A 17,677-nucleotide genomic window follows, 5' to 3' on the forward strand; every position below is an offset into this window, starting at 1 on the left:
TTGTTTTGCATGATGTATGCCATGTTCCGGCTTTGAAAAAAAGCCTACTAGTAGACACTTGGATGATGCAGGCTATTATGTATCTTTTGGTGATTCTGTATGGAAGACTACTTGTGGGAATCTTGTCTTTGCTTGAGGTGCTAAGGTTGACAGCCTCTATCCCTTGCTTATATTTGGGTCTATTTGACAATTTTTGGCTATGGTGGCTAATATATCACATGAATCTTTATGGCATCATTGCCTTGGGCACATGTCCTTAAAAGGAATGAAAATACTTTCTCGTTTACAACATCTTTCACCCCTTGACTACAAATGTTTTGATTCATGCGATCATTGTCTTTATGGTAGGCAGACACACAGTTCTCATAAGAAGTTTGGTATTATACATATGGTGAGCCTATGGCTCTTGTTCATTCTTATGTATGTGGTCCTATGACCTATCAATCACTAGGTGATGCAAAGTACTTTGTGACTTTCATGAATGATTATTTACATAATATTTGGGCATATCCCATAAAGCATAAATCAAATGTATTTGGCTACCTTTTAGCATTGGTTTGCTCTTGTTGAGGACCAGTTTGGCTAAAATGCCTAAAATCAGATAATGGCAATGAATACATCTTTAAAGCATTTAAGCAGTTTTGCAAAGAGTGGGGTATTAAGCATCAATTAACAACCCCTTACATCCCACTGTAGAATGGTATTGTAGAGTGCATGAATAGGACAATTCAAGAGAGTGTGTATAGTATGCTTAGCTAGGTAGGCTTATCACAGTATTTTTGGGCTACAATAGTTACTACTATTGTACACTTCATAAACAAATCCCCATGCATTGTTATTGGTTGTTAAATTGCAGAGTAGGTATGGTTTGGAAAATCTCCATCATATGCTCATTTGGGTGTCTTCGGATGTGAGGCTTTTTGCCATGTTCCCAAGGACAAATGCAATAAGTTGGATTCTAAATCAGTGAAATGCATATTTCTTGGTTATGGGGATACAGGTGAGATGGGCTATAGCCTATGGGATTTGCAAGCTAGGAAGATTATCTATAGCCATGATGTTGTTTTCCATGAGGAGAAGATGCATAAGTAGCCTAAACAAGTAGTTGAGGTATGCAAAGGAGGAGTCTCGTGTTACCATATAGCCAGCTAGACAACTTACAACTAATGTTCTAGTGGCCCATGATCATGATGTTAAATAGGATGTACATGCCCCATAGCCTATTTTGTGACAATCTACTAGAAATAGACATCAGCCTGATCGATTGCAACTTCCATGAACTATGTCATAGTGATAGATGCTAGTGAGCCTCTTACCTATGATGAAGCCATCTATAGAGGTGATAGTCACTCTTAAAAGAGGGCCATGCAGTCAAAGTATGACTTGTTGTAGAAAAATCATATGTAGGATTTGGTTCCTTTACCTAGTGGAAAGTGTGCTTTGCCATGCAAGTGGGTGTACAAGTTAAAGAGTACCCCTTGGCCAAGTTGGCATATATGCTTGGTACTAGTTTTAGTTGCTCAGTTAAATTTGGACCTTTATTAGATGGATGTAAGGATGACTTTCTTACATGGGGACCCACATGATGAGATTTATATACATCAACCTAAGGGCTTTGAGGAAAAAGGTAGAGAATACCTAGTGTGCAAGTTGAGAAAGAGTCTTTATGGCCTTAAGTAGGCACCTAGAAAATGATCACAAGTTTGATGCTTTCATGCATTCACAAGTTTGATTCTTTCATGCATTCACAAGATTATACATGTAGCGATATGGATTTGTGCATTCACAAGGTTATACATGTGGTGATATGGATTAGTCTCTCTACGTGAAGAAGGCTCGTGATGGTAGCCTTATTATCTTGGTACTTTATGTGGATGATATGTTCATTGTTGGGAGAGCTCATGATGAGCTGGATGCCTTGAAAAGTTAGCTCAAGAAGAGCTTTGAGGTGAAGACATGGGACATGCCTCACATATTCTTGGCATGTGCATCACACGCGATCACTCTAAGGGGCTCCTTTACTTGTCATAGAAGGACTACATACAAAAGATCCTTGAGCACTTTCATATGTAGGATGTTAAGCCTATTAGATGTCCTTTACCTTCCCATGTGAAAATCAATCTGGTAGATTGTCCCTAGTTAGATGAGCAAAAGGTTGAGATGGCCAAGATTCCTTATGTGTCCATATTGGGCAATTTGATGTATGCTATGATAGCCACTCGTCTAGAAATAGCATTTGTAGTGGGAGTTGTGGCATGCTATATGGCTACACTTGGTCGATGATATTGGGATGTTGTAAAGGGTATCATGAGAAACTTCAAAGGTACTATAGGTATAAGCATTTGCTATGGTGGTCAAGATACTACAATCATGGGTTACATTAACTTCGATTATGTGGGACATGTAGATAGTAGAAAGTCAACCTCTAGGTATAAATTCACTTTTGGAGGTGCTATTTCTTGGATGTCCAGGGTATATAAATTCACAATCTTATTTACTATTGAGGCAAAATAGGTAGCAACCACCACTGAGGCTTGCAAGGAGATCCTATGCTTAGGCTATCTAGTATTGTTATTACTCCTATACTACATTCAGATTCTATGAGTGCTATTTAGTTGGCTAAGAATCCAGTCTTCCATGCAAAGACAAAGCATATTGAGGTATATTATCACGTCATGAGGGAGGTGGTAGAGGACAAGTTTATCGAGCTTGTCAAATTCAATTGTCAAATTTGCTCACTAAAAGTCTTTCAATGGAACATTTCGCCTTCCTTAGGAAGAAGATGGGCATAGGATGAGATTATGTCTAATTCTTATCCTATTGTACTTTGTTACTTTTTCTTGTCCTCTCCTCACTAGAGGTACAATCACCTTTAAGAAGGGGATTATTGGGGGTAAAGGCGCTTGTGCCTACACTAGCTTGTATTTACTTTACACACTATGAATGCATATGTGTACGTTGCAAGCAGCAGCTCCCTATCATTGTTACTTTATTCTTTATTCCTTAGTGATTATTGAATAAGGACAGGCTGGTCACACATTGTTAACCCCAAGTCGAGATGGCGGAAAAAGGAAGAAAAAAGCAGAAAAAAACATGGAAAAAGAGCAAAGACACACATGCAACCTCCAAAGCTAAGCCGGGACAAAAAGCACACTTTTAAATGAAAGGCGCCTCAAAAAACTTGGAAAACTCTTGTAAAAGAGCGCCAGGCTCCCTCCTGTGCCAATTGTAAAATATTAGACGGGTGTAGGCTAGAGGCATAAGGCTAGAAGAGGGAAATGGAAAAAGGACCTTGCCACAATGGCCGGTCATGTAAAAAAGGGATGGGCGCCCATGGGGTTTTTAGGGTTTGTATATATAAAGTTCAAAAAGTGAATGGAAGCTCATTCTTTGGTGTGTGGCTAACAAGAGCTCTCTTCTTCTTCTCTTCTGCTCATCTTCTTGCTTGTGTGTGCTCTTGAGAGAGAGAGTGTGAGAGAGTGAGTGTGTGAGAGTGAGGGATCAAGAGGGTGAAGCTCTTCACCATCTCCTCTTCTCTTCTTCTCTTCTCTTCTCTTTTCTTGCACACGCGGATATGGAGGATGGAGCTTGGAGATGGAGGAGGCTTGAGGATGCTTGAGCTCACATCTAGGATCATGGAGCTAGCGGGGTGTGCGAGAGAGGAGGCAACTCGTATTGGCATCAAGGTGAGCTCACTACACTCATAGGATCGACGACGCATCAGCTAGGTAAGAGATAGCAATAAGCGGTCCATGGGTCTTGGCGGTTGAGTGTGAGTTCCCACTACATTTTGGTTCTGTTGTGCCAGGACCAACGGATTCAAGCTTGAGCACTTGTGCGCCTCATATCGAGCATCGAAGTAAGGGATTCATCCCCGAAACGGAGCTTAAGATAGGTAGGAAGTTTGGGTGTTTTTGATATTCAAAACAAGTAAGTATTTTGGGATATTTTGTTTGTTTGATGATTGGGAAACATGGAGAAATTATTTCAATTTTTTGCTTTTGATTCTTGTTGCATTTAGCGTAGGTTAGGATTCGGAAATCGCACCGGAGAAGGGTAGGATTTACTGTTGCAAAATAGGGCAAAACAGTGCAAAAATCGTGCAAAAAATGGTAAAAAGTTCGCTTGTGATGCCTAAGATCGGCAAGTGAGTGATTGGGGGCATCAACACCATACCCGGGAAGGGGTATAAGAGCCAAGAGGCCAAGGGAGAGCTCATTTGTGACCATTTCAGAGAGAGAGAGAGAGAGAGAGAGAGAGAGAGAGAGAGAGAGAGAGAGAGCCATTGCACGATTCGATCCGGTCGCACCATCGACAAGCCTACCGCTCTATTCAGGTATATGAATCCCTTCCCCTATCCCCCTAGATAGGATCTGGAGGTTTATGCTTGCTATGATTTATTAAATCGCAAGAATCGAGCAAAATCGACCTCTCGTTGTCATCGTCCTACCGCGTCTGGCCCGTCCAAGCGGTCGCTTCAGGGCCGAGTCCCAGAATCGGCCCTCGACCCTCTTTTATTTGGCCCACTCAGCCCAAAACCCTAATCAGCCCTCGGCCCCTGAGTCAACCATTCGGACCATCGACTAATTCGACCCTCGGCCGTCCGAGCCAAAATGTCCGAGCCATAGGATTCGGCCCTCGGCCCGTCCGAGTGACCTTGTCCGAATTGACCATTTGGCCCGTCCGAGCCAACCTGTCCGAGCGACTTTGTCCGAGTCTGCGCCTCGGCCCGTCCGAGTCACGAATTCGGCCCTCGGCCTGTGACCGAGTGACTCACTTAGACCCTGCAATTCGGACTAGCTGGGCCGAGTGTAAATTTTTATTAAATTCTCAGAAATTTGACCTGACCCGGCTAGAGCTCAGTAGCACAAACTGTTGAAAGTCCTTCTGACGCTCAGAACTTGATTCTGGCACACGGAATAGACGAAATCATAGGGAGTAGTCGCTTAGCAGCTTGAAGTAGCAGTAGCGAGACCCAGAGACCTAGACGCAAAGCGCTGAGCAGTTAAAACCTGATTGGCCAAAAACAAGCGAGGCAACATATTAGAAAAACCCTGAACCCTGTCAAGGCAGCTAGAAAATTAACCAACAAGCCTACCAGGCCCGAAGCAAAGTGAGAGTGCATAAGATGCTTCGAGATTGTTTGCTACACTCACCTTGAATCTCCGCACTTGAATGCACTTAAGGAAATTGAAAGCCTGATTGAGCACAAGTGCACGAGAAGTGACATCCACACTGAGTGACCATAAATTGAGGATTGTATTCAATAACTAAAGGAACTCACTCAGATAAACCACTCAAGGAACCCATCAGTAGGAGAGGACCCAAGACGTAGACAAACCATCAATGCGCGAAGTAGGACCAAGCAAGTGGCATCAACGACGTGGATTTGACAAATCTACTCAACCTGATCGATAGCTTGGTGGAGCACGACAATAGGACTATGGTAGAAGGAGGCTCAAACCATAGGTCTAATTGAGGAACTCGACTTGAACGTCTTCCCGGAGGCTATTTAGCTGGTCAACAGCTACGATGCACACGCTCGGTACGAGCACCGCGGGGTAGGACGGCAAACGTTATCATCGCAGACCTAGAGAAAGAGAGAAAACTAGCCCACAAGGCTTTGCAAAGCATAGTCGAATACAATAGGGACTAGCATGCTAGGAGCCAAAGGCAAAGCACGGAGTTGCGTGAGGTACAGTGAGTGCTGAACTTAGCAGGTAGAAACCGAACAGATCACGAGAGAGCCCTAGAAGGAGACTTGATGTTGAGTGATCATCTCATGAAGCGACTGCTAGATAACACAGTAGCAGAGCAAAGTGCCGCGACACTAGCGACATCGTTGCTTGCAGGATTAGGAGCGAACCAAGGCTCAAAGAGCTAGTCTAAAATCCCTATTGTTGCCAAGCAACTTGACAAATACCAGATCCATACAGCTTTGTAGAGCAGTTCGAGCAAGTCTGTGAAGCCAACGGCCTCAATGACCTTACTCAATGCTCTCAAGCGTTTGGGCTCTGCTTAGGTGACAAGGGAAGGACTTGGTATACAAGCCTAGATGCCGCAGAACGAGCCAAATTCAGTGGCCTCAAGGATCTCTTCATTAAGAGATTTGCCGAGCCTGGATACTCCGATAATCTACTAGTATGCTTGATGAACGTCAAACAGAAAGAGAAGGAGGACATTCGCGACTACGTAACCCATGTGAGGAGTCTCTTCAAGAGAATCCCTATGGGCAAGCGACCGACTGAAAGAGCAATTTCGACTGTATTCATTAGCAAAATTCAAGACGAGGAGTTATATAAGGCTTTGGCAGGCAATTCGAGCTTACAGCGAGATGTGCTAGCTAGAGTGTTTGAGGAAGCCATCAGAGTCGATGATCAGCTAAAAGAGCAGAGCTCCAGGAGATCGAACCTAGAAGAGACCAACTCACGAAGCTCAGAGAGAGCGTCGGCCTCTAGTGAGCGATCAGTCCCATCATCCCAAGATAAGGGGAAGGCCACTGAGACGGAACCAAGACTTGGCTGATGTAAAGATGGAGTTAGCCAAGTTGCAAGACATGTTGAGATGACCAACGCGCCCACACGTCCAATGCGTGTACTGTGGTGCAAACCACTTGCTAGCCGAGTGTCAAGACCCTAGATCAAGACCTTGTGCTAATTGCGGTAGGTTCGGTCATGATGTCGCACATTGTAGATTACCAAGAAGACTTTCGTACTCGCAACCCTACGGCCAGTCTTACCTAGCGAATAGGCTGTAGCCATTCTTTGGAAGGGGAGCCCATTGGCCCTTCCTGTGCCTAATGACATTAAGCCAGTTGTTCCTAGGATGGACATAAACCCTACTGGCATACCCAGACCACCTGGTCCTTACGTGACCCATCCACCGAGCGATGCTCCAGTCCACTACGTGGAAGAACCAAATGAGGAAGAAACTTACATATGCCCTTACCTCTCGCATGATGATGAGGGCAACACTGTCCTCATGGATTATCGCCCCGTGCCAGTGATGGCGTTAGGAAGAGGACGAGGTAGAGGCCTAGTAGGGCAGACACAGGATCCAATCACCTATTGGACTTGTGGTCACCCAGGTCATGTCTCATCACACTGCCCTGAAAGGAAGCAGCAAAACAAAGATAAGGCTGACCAAAGGTGTGCTGAGTGCGGAATCACTCATCTCTTCGTCGATTGCCCAAAGCAAAAGCCGTCTTCTAGCTCAGCCAACGTACCATCTGTCCCATTGGGGCTGTTTGGTGTCGAGAACCTCGATGGGAGGCTACACCTATCCCATTGCGGGTCATGATCCGTGCTCAGACAAAGCAGGCCGGCATATCATTGCCAGGACCTAGCAACCTTAACGCAACTTTGATAGGGAAGAAAAGTCGCAGGCAGAAGAAGAAGAGGTCGGAAGCTAAAATCGCACTAAAAATGGAGAGTGCTACAACTCTGCTTGCTGGAAAGAAGGTCTCTCATGCAGAGGCAGAGACTTCAGCCCCTAAGACGGCCGAAAACGGAAGTGCTAAGGTAGGGGAATACCCGCATCCGAAGCGACAGTTAGAGGCCATAGAAAAAGTGAAGGAATGGGTGAAGAAGGCTCAAGAGCATCTAAAAGACATTGAGCCCATCATAGAGGACGAGATCGATGATCTCTCTAGCATAAGCACGCCAATGTCACCTCCTCAACCAAGGTCGGGAGAAGCAATTGCACCACAAGCAGTGCCGCTAAGGCCAAGCCTTGATGCTACAGGGCGGCAGATCAGTCACGGCCATTGGCTAGGACAATCCAGGTTAGGAGAAAGATGAGCACCTAACGATCTCCTCACCACGTTGGTGACTACCCTTGTAACACTTAGCCTGGGAGATCTGCCTGGGCAGCATCCAACCCTATGGCAAGATCTTAAGCAGTGGGTTCAAGGGTCACGAGAGCAGGTCACGACAGACCCTCATGACCATGATGCAGAGATGCAAATACTGAGTTTTACGCTGCACTCTATGCCTAAATCCTTACATGTCAATGCCTTCTAGGAAGGTTTCGAGATGTATGCGGTCTTATCGGTTCTAGCCCTAGGCGATACAACGAGAAAGGCAATCGTGGACATGGGAGCTGGGGTTAGTGTGCTTAGCCACGCAGTGCTTCAGACTTGGGGAAACCCGCCTGTTGAAACTGCTAGGTTTAATGTCACATTAGCAAACGGTATGAGAGTCAAGCCATTCAGGGTGCTTAAGAATTGGCCAGTGAAGATCGCAGGTGTCCAATTCTCTGTGGACTTTATAGTCATGGAGGGAGTGGACTACGATATCCTATTAGGCCGACCCTAGATGTGCAACACTAGAGTCATCGAAGATTGGGGTAACAACTTGATCTTCCTTGGCAATAGAAAGGATGCCGTGAGAATAGAGATGGACACTTGGAAGACCTCACCAGTCAACTTAGATGCCATCTCTACTATGCTCAAGGGTAACACCCAGGTTAAGAAGTCCTATGGGCCCTTGACCAAGTATATCCCATGCCCAGAGGATGAGTGGGATTGGATGCATGTCCTTGCTACAATCGACCTGCCATTCTCAGATCATGAGGCATATGAACAAGCCATCAAAACAATTGGCAAGTCTAACGACACACCCTCTGTACCAGTCTGCATGATGGCAGGAACCCTTTATGGGAAACCTAAGCCTGTCAACTTCCAAGTCCCAACCAACAAAAGGGAACTCTAGGAGATATTGGAATACTTAAAGGATAAGCTAGCTGGCAATCCAGCTGCAAACTTCAAACCACTCCAGGATCTCTTAGATGAATCCAAGTGGCAATGGACCAGAGTGCATGACTTAAACCTCATGTATAACTGGGCCCTAGTTCCCGACCAACGACAAGAGATATACCAAGTCCTAGGAGATGACAAGCAGTCTGACGAAGAGGATTCTAACAACGAATACGAAGACTGCCAGTGGAAGAAAGTGAGGGTGAGGTAGATACTGTGGAATACGACACTAAAGGACAAGAAATAGAGCAAATACGAGCAAACTCTAAGATGCAGGAAAAGAGTATCTTCAGGATAGAGCCAGGAGTCATGCGCATGGAATGTGATCGTGCCTGGTTGGAACACGTAGGAGCCATAGACCTTGAACAAGCAGGCCTAGCCCAGCCAGGAACCACATCAGTGCTTAGGACAGAGTCGTCATCCGAACTGCGCCCACCAGGGGAGACCACCTCTTCTAGCAAGGATGGGGAGTTCGACTCTGAGTCGGAGGTTAGTTCGGATAGTGATCTAGAAATCCCTAGGCCACCCACGGCCAGATGCACCAAGGGGGACCTACCCGTTCACCTGAGGCGCATACGATTAAGGTAGAAAAAGGCAAAACAACCCAGGGATACATGAACGGAAGAACAACGAAAACTGCAGGACCTCACTAAACGATTTACGAAATTCAAAAAAGGGGATAGGGTGGTAGTTCTGTTAGGTGCCAAGCGTCAAGGGCAAAGGAGCAAACCAATCGAGGGACCAACCAAGGTCAAGGAGGTGAACCTAGCCCAGAAAGGGGAAACACCCCGATCAGTCTTCATTGCCGATGACTTGACTGAGGAAGAAGAAACGAGTCTTGTCGCTCTCTTGCGAGAGTACATAGATGTGCTCGCCTGGTCCTTAGAAGAGCTTCAGGGGGTAGATCCGAGTGTCGTGACTCACAACATACCCATGACGCCAGTCGCAATGCCGGTCAAAGCAGCGACCGTACCCTGTGAATCCAAAACATGCTCATGCTGTCAAAGAGGAGATTGATAAGCTGATGAGAGCGGGATTCATTTACGAAATTGAACACATAGACTGGGTATATAGTCATCGTGATGAAGAAGAATGGAAAAATCCGAGTGTGCATCAATTACAAGAAGGTGAATGCTGCTACTAAGAGGGACAACTATCCATTGCCGTACACCGAGCACATGCTTGAGAGAGTGGCATGCAAGGAAGTCTACAGTTTTCTAGACGGCTTCTTAGGGTACAACCAGGTGTAAGTGCATCCTATGGACAGGCACAAGACTGCCTTCGCCACTGAATGGGGCGTCTTTGCTTACATAGTCATGCCCTTCGGGTTGACTAATGCCCTTGCCACCTTCCAATGCCTCATGTGCACCATCTTTAAAGACATGCTTTGCAAGGAGTTGGAAGTCTTTGTCGACGACCTCTGTGTCCATTCGACCTGGATCGAACACTTAGACAAACTCTGCACAGTCTTTGAGCGGTGTTGCTTATATCGACTCTCCTTGAACCCCTTAAAGTGCCAGTTTTGGGTAAAGCATGGATGCATCTTAGGGCACGTGGTGTTGAAGAATGACATTGCCATTGACTTCTCGAAAGTCAGGGTTGTTGTTGACCTTCCACCCCCAATCAACTACAAGGGAGTTCAATGCTTCCTAGGCCATACGGGGTACTATCGGCGGTTTGTACTGAACTATGCATTGATCGCCAGACCTTTGTACAAGCTGCTGATATGGACCGAGGCATGCCAACGAGTATATGAAGAGTTGAAAAAGGCTCTAACCACATCACCAATTCTACGAACCCCAGATTGGACCATTACTTTCCACGTGCATATCGATGCTTCTAAGTTTGCTGTGGGGGCAGTGTTGTGCCAACCTGGTGAGCACAACTTAGACTATCCAGTGAGCTTTGCTAGCAGACAACTCACTGAGATGGAAATGAACTACTCGACGATAGAAAGAGAAGGATTAGCCATGGTTTTTGCTGTGAAGAAATTTCGGCACTATCTATTGGCCACACCTTTTACAATTTTTGTGGACCATCAAGCCCTGCTCTGTCTAGTAAACAAACCTTGCGCTACAGGATGCATAGCTCGATGGCTCCTTCGACTTCTCTGTGGTTGTATGAAAAGGAAAACATCACTACATGGCTGACCATATGTCACGCATTCCCACGGGAGAAGCCATTGGACAAGGCATTGTTGACGAATTACCCGATGCCCATCTATTTAACCTGTGCACTAGCGAGAGAGATTTATTCAAGGCTGATCTAACGCCATATTGGGTGGATGACATAGTCCAAGTGCTTGAACACAGATTGCCTGATAGATCGATAGAAAAAGCCCGACTTAGGCGATTAATCCTTAAGATCCAGCCCTATCAGCTGATCGCAAGCCAACTCTATAGGCTGGGGCAAGACGGATTGCTGTGCAGATGTGTATGTGAACATGAGATGCACGATGTGCTCTCAGAGGCGCACAACAACATTGCTGGAGGGCACTTTAGCGAAGATACGACAGCACGAAAGGTCTTGCAATCTCAACTGTGGTGGCCCACGCTTTTCCGCGATGCAGCGCGATTTGTCAAGCATTGTGATGAGTACCAATGGACAAAAGTCCCGATTCACAAGGATCAAATGGAGTTGACCCCAGTTATTGCACGACAACCTTTCGAAAAATGGGGAATTGACTTCATAGGATCCATCAGTCCTGTGGTACAGTATTCATGGGCCAAGTACATCATTGTGGCCACGGACTACCTCACGAAATGGGCAGAGGCAAGAGCGACACAAAAAAACGATGCTAGGATGATTGCCAAGTTCTTATGGGAGCAAGTGATCTCACGATTCGACTGCCCCATCGAACTGGTCAGTGACCAAGACACGCACTTCATCAATGAAGTGATAGCGTATCTCCTATCTACCTTTCTCATCATCCATTGCAAATCCTCACCATACTACCCTCAGGGAAACGGTCAGGAAGAATCCACGAATAAGATTCTTGTCAATGTCCTGACCAAGGTGGTCTCAGCCTCACGTAGACTGGGACAACAAGCTGATGGTGGTAGCTTTGAGGGCTTACCGCATAGCTTATAAAACGGCTGTTGGTCAAACCCCCTTCAGGCTGACCTATGGAACTGAAGCGGTTCTACCATTAGAATTCTTCATTCCTAGCCTGAGAGTAGCACTTCAAGAACGATGGGAAGGGAAGGAGGCATGGACGCAACGCCTGGTCGAACTCGAACACCTTCAGAGACTCGCCTTCTAGCCACCCATGCGCTTATATGTGAGAAGGCTCGACGAAAGAGTTGGTTTGACAAGCATGTGAAGCAGTGCGACTTTGAATAGGGTGACTTAGTGCTTCTCTACTCAGTTAAGGGACATAAGCAGAAAATGAAATTTAGAGGCCTTGGACATTTCAAAGTTCGTGCGATGAGCCGCACATGCAATGTTGAGCTCAAGACCTTAGACAGTGAGGGCATATGCTTCTTCAAGGGTAGTCGTGTCAAGAAGTACTACCCTCCCACCCATCCTTTGCACGAGCCCCCGATGTTAGAACCACCTATCAAGATACGAGTGGCCACAATCACTGAGATTAATGATGAGGATGAGGAAGCCGTAGAGCTCGTATACCTCCATATCACAGTCACTGCAAAACAAACATGTGCTTTCAACGCTTTGATCGACGAGGGAGCAGACTTCAATGTCTTAACTCACGATCATTGGACTCAACTTGGTACACCACCACTTCAATCCACTAATGCAAAATTAAGCCCATATGGGGCCATTCCTACGCATTTCCCGGCAAGTGCAGAGCCGCTGTTTCTATTGAGTCTGAGACTGTCCCAATGATTCTTTATGTGTTGCCAAATGCTAAAAACGTAAGCATGGAGTCGCTGAACTTTCAAAAAGCAGACTCACTGCAATGTTGATTATGAGTCCCGACGCATCCACCTCGCAATAGGCAACGTTCACATTGTCACAGCTTGCAGCAAGGGCTGCGCGACCTCATCACTGTCCGCAACGCCACCGGTAGAAATATCCGTAACCAAGTCCAAGGAGGGGGGTAGTGCGCGGCCGCCACCTCCCAGATTTCATGAATCACAGCCCACAATAGAAAAACCTAAGGCCCAACAACCTAGATTTCAATGGCAAGCTAAGCAACCGCAACTGCCGCCTAGGAGTCGACACTCCTATCCTCATAAAACCAAAAACTCTAAACCTAGGAGGCCAAGATGCAGTCACAGAAAGCGCCGCATGATCAAGCAAAGATGGGTCCCTAAAGCCCTCTTTGCATGCATAAGGCTACTACGTGGGCAACACCTGGCTGTGGATCCCTAAGGCCTACTGCCCTCAAGCTTGATCAACCCAAGTCCCATAAACCCTCCAAACTATAAGCTGTAGTGCTCTCCAAAACCATAGCCATTCGACTCATCCACGCCTAAACCCAAGAGAGTCACACAAGCCTATCGGCCTAAACAACAGACTCTGTCAACAAGAGTCATTACCCGACCAAGTCAATCTGACTCCCCAAATCCAACCTGAATGTAGCAGTCTGTCCGTCGTGGCTGCTCCTAATCCACCCATAATCCAAGCAACCCAACCGTAGACTCAAGAACACTCCCAACTGCAACTCTTCGTTGTCACAGGCTGTAGTTCTAGCAAACCTCGACCACCTGGCCATCGGCCTTACGCCCTCCTATGAATGCAAATTCTTTTTAGCGCTGGCCACCGACCTTGTTGAGGACACTGGGGATGATGTGGTGGAATGCATTAAACGACTAGATACCACCTTCATGTCGCTAGCACTAAGCTACGACCGCTTAGACTTAGGACTATTGGAGGAACCCTTTGCAACTGAAGTTAAAACGATGCTGTGCTCTTGGGAGACCTTTGAATTTGCATTTGCAAAAGCTTCTTGCTCCTTTTGCTGAATTGCTCAACAGCGAGATCTCCAAGGAGCAAGCCATCAAACAACGCCTCATCACGTCATACGATCAGCAAACCACTTCTGCTATCACTGATCAAGAAATCATAGCGTTATCAAAGCTCACTGATACTGACTCCCCGTTCTTGAGGAATTGGTACACTCTTAGGCTGCAATGGGAAGTTGAAGGGTGCCGCATAATGACCAACGCTAAGCAGTGCCGCGCTATCAAAACATCAGAATAAGACCCCACATATGTCGCGCCAACCTCGTATAGAGTGTTAACCACTCTTCGGGGCCAACCCATGGAAGAACACCTCAAAGGACACCCCTACCTCGATCACTTGTTGACTGAGGAAGAGTTACACATTGCTAGCCATGTCAACTCTAGTGACTTCCTAACCGATGTTCTCACATACATCACGCAAGTGGGGATTCGACCCTTTGATCTGGACCGCAAAGCTTACTTAGAATACAACCCCCAGTTCTATGATTGGCTCCTTCACAAGTAACTCCTACACCACCATGCCAAACGCCCTTGCCCTTCTGACCCTAAATCCTAGGAAGGATTCTTCTCAAGCTGGAAAGAGAGGGGGTAAGGTGAATCAAATCAAACCAATCAAATCAAAATTAGTAAAACACATAAACATATATTATGAAAAATGGATGGGATAGGAAAAAGGGCATGGAAACTTTGAAGTAAAGGGCAAAAAGTCAAAGTCTGAAAAGGAAAATCTACATTGGGTCTTAATGAATTCATTCAAAAAGCATAGAGTTTTTCTTTTTCAGCAATCAACAAATTACTATGTGGAAAGCACTAATGAAAATTACGATTTATGACAGGAACATAAAATGTCGCAACAAGACTGTGCCCACACCGACTCCCATTCACGGAGGAGGAAACAGCGTAGTATGGCATATCCCTAGAAAACCGCATCTACAATCAAATGAAATTTTGGACCATCCGGAACATCGAAAAAGTAGTGTCGAAGGAGGAAGTAGCTAAGAGAGTCGTCGACAGTGCAACCTCACCAAGTACCTGGAGAAATTTGTGGAAGAGCCTGACCACACGAAGTGTGTGGAGTTTCTCAGGACATATGACCCCGACCAGGAGTGCGGCACCGTGACGGTGGGAAGGGGAGAAAACACTAAACATGTATAGGTGTACTTGAACCCAGCCTTGGTGGAGAAGGCGTTGGGATTGGAACCGAAGATAGAGAAAAAACAGAAAAGTGATGTCTACACCATGCTAAAATGAAAGAGAGGAGGTGCTAACCAATGATGGTATCAGCATCCACGACATCCCTGATGCTGAAGCCAGGCTACAAGCAAAGCTAGTGCACGCGCTCTTCTCCATCCAACAGCGTTACAACGCCTTAATGCATTGAATCAGCATGCCTGTGCTGGAGAATGTAGCAACCCACACCTTAGATGAAGTCGACTGGAATGGATATGTCTGCAAAACCATCGACTAGGCAGCAAAAGCACTGGCTTTGGGAAGTACGCCAACAGGTGGAGAGTCTCTAGCTTCCAAGGCCACAAAAAGAAAGAAGACCTTGTCCAAGACCTCATTTATTGGCTACGGAAGCATATTGACTGCACTCATCCAGGAGGCAGTAAAGGAGACACAGAATGCAGAAGAAGGAGAAGGAGAAATGCCGGATAGGTCGCCCCCTCACCAGGACAAAAAAGGGTCCACTGACAGAATCGAGACCGAGGAAGAAGGGGAAGAACAGAAAAGCAAGAAGACGACCAAGAAACCCAAGAAGAAAGCAACCCAAATGAAGAAAAAGGATGACGAAGGCCGCAAGAAGGAGAAAGAGGACTTGGAAAGGGCCAAAAAAGAATCCCTTAAGGAGGCCAAGGAGAGGAGGAAGAAGAATAAACATGAAGAAGAAAAGGAAAAGGAGGAATTACAGAAGGCAAAGAAGGCGTCAAAACAGGAGGCTGAGGAGAGAAAAAAGAAGAAAAAGGAAGAAAAAGACAAAAAGGAGAAAGAACGCCAAAAAACAGAAGCGGAAAGGCAAAGAAAAGCCATTAAGGAAGAAGAGGAACTAAGAAGAAAGGAGGAAGAAGACCTGGCTGAGGCTACACACCGGTCTATCGAACAACAAAACAGGGCAGATGAATTGGGGAATCTAAGCCCGCAAAGAGAAGAAGGGCCTGGTTCTAGCACACAGGTGCCGAAAATCATGCCGCCCGCTGTCATTGATGGCAAGGGCAAAGCCCCAATTTACCCAATTCCTCCCCTCATGGCGCCTCCCACCGAACCAACCACCATCACCCCCAGCATCCTAACCAGCGCCAATGTTTCGAATTTCGTGGCATGGATGCAATCTTCATCAAGAAAGAAATGGCCCAGGGACAAAGCACTGAAACTACGGCCACGGGGCAAAAGAGACCAGCCACCACTGATGCAGAATCAAGGCAAGACCCTAAACGACAGAGGGTGGAAGCCTCGACATCACCAATCCACACAACGATGACGCCATCAGCTAACTACGATGAGTACGTCGGCGAGCTACTCTCCCAATTAGAGAAAGCTAAGGAGGAACGAAAGATAGTTGTGGCTGAGTTGGTGGCTGAAAAGGAGTCAGTAGTAGCTGCCTTCCAACTCGACAAAACTAGAATGATAGCCATGCAGCAAAGGAAGATCTCGGATCTCAAGCAAGAAGTGAAGGCTAAGGATGATAGGGAAGAGCATTGGAGGCAGCTACTAGACAATGAAACACAGGAACTTGTGAAAATGCAGAGAGAACACAAGCTCCTGATCGAGTCCCTAACCGATCAGCTGAACTCCAAAAAGGAAGAACATGAGAAATTGGTTAGAGAATGGGAAGACCAAGAACAAAGGCTCACGACCCTGGCTCTAAGGCAAGGAGAGAGCCTAGAAGAGATGAACAAGAGAGCAGAGGAGTGGGCCACACAGAATGAAAGAAGGGTGAAGACATTGGCACGATGCCTTGCTGTGGTGGAAAAAGAGAAGATCATCACAGAGAACAAGGCAGAAGCCGCCCAGGTGGCCTTCGGTGCCCTACAAAAGGCCTTCCTCAACACAATCATGGACACCACCTGCCCAGAGGAGGGAGAATTGTTGGAGGTGGCACAAAAGAAGCTTAACATTGCATGCAGAGCCCTGCGTGCAGGACTGCAGATGCCACCCCAACCTGCGGAGGTTAGATAGAGCCTGGAAGAGCAAAGGAAATACCTACTGCTGGCCGGCCTAACCCCTCCGGAAATAGATGCCATAGGATTTGAAGAGGGAGCACAACAAGGAGACCGGCAGGGGGAGGAAGCAGAACTTGAATTTGACATGGGTAGATTCAGAGAGGATGTGATCCCACAACCCCCCTCGCCGCAGTCTCAAGAGCAACAACAAGAGGACCCATCTGCGGAGAGACAAGCCGCACTTAAAGAAAGACGCAAGAAGTTAGTCGAAGAAGCCAGGAAGTAGTTAAGGGCCAAGCCAACCGTGCAGCCGTCCACACCCCTCCCACCTTGCCCTAATGACATCCCACTTGGATTCCACGTAGAGCTAGTGGTTTGTGAGAGACAAGAAAAAGAAAAGGATCCATTCACCTTTAGCTTTCTCCTGTCCAATAGCCTGTGGAGGGTCTTGCCGCTTAAGGTGATGGAGGAGGTGATCACGATTGGTGGCTGACTAGGGAAAAAGTGGTTAGAAGAGAGAGAGAAGACCCCCACCTCTTGGGGAACTGAAGAGGTCGACTATTGGCAAAATAAAGTTTTTGAAGTTCCACATACAGTACAGGGCTATAAAAGCCAACCCCTGTGGAGGAGGCGAGTATGCGACAGTAGTATGCTCGCCTGGATGGCGTTTTGTAACACGCTGCCCTTCGAGAGGAACAACCCCACATACATGGCATACCCTCGAAGGGTAGGTGTGGATTTTGATGCCACCCTCCACGGGCATTACGACTTTCCCATTATCTATAACTCCAATGTAGTATCCTTCAAACATGCCCTTCTCTTTAACTGAGAAA

Source organism: Lygodium microphyllum, chromosome 17, assembly GCF_053477565.2.
Source record: "Lygodium microphyllum isolate KBCC chromosome 17, Lygodium_microphyllum_v1.1.10, whole genome shotgun sequence".
Lineage (NCBI taxonomy): Eukaryota > Viridiplantae > Streptophyta > Polypodiopsida > Schizaeales > Lygodiaceae > Lygodium > Lygodium microphyllum.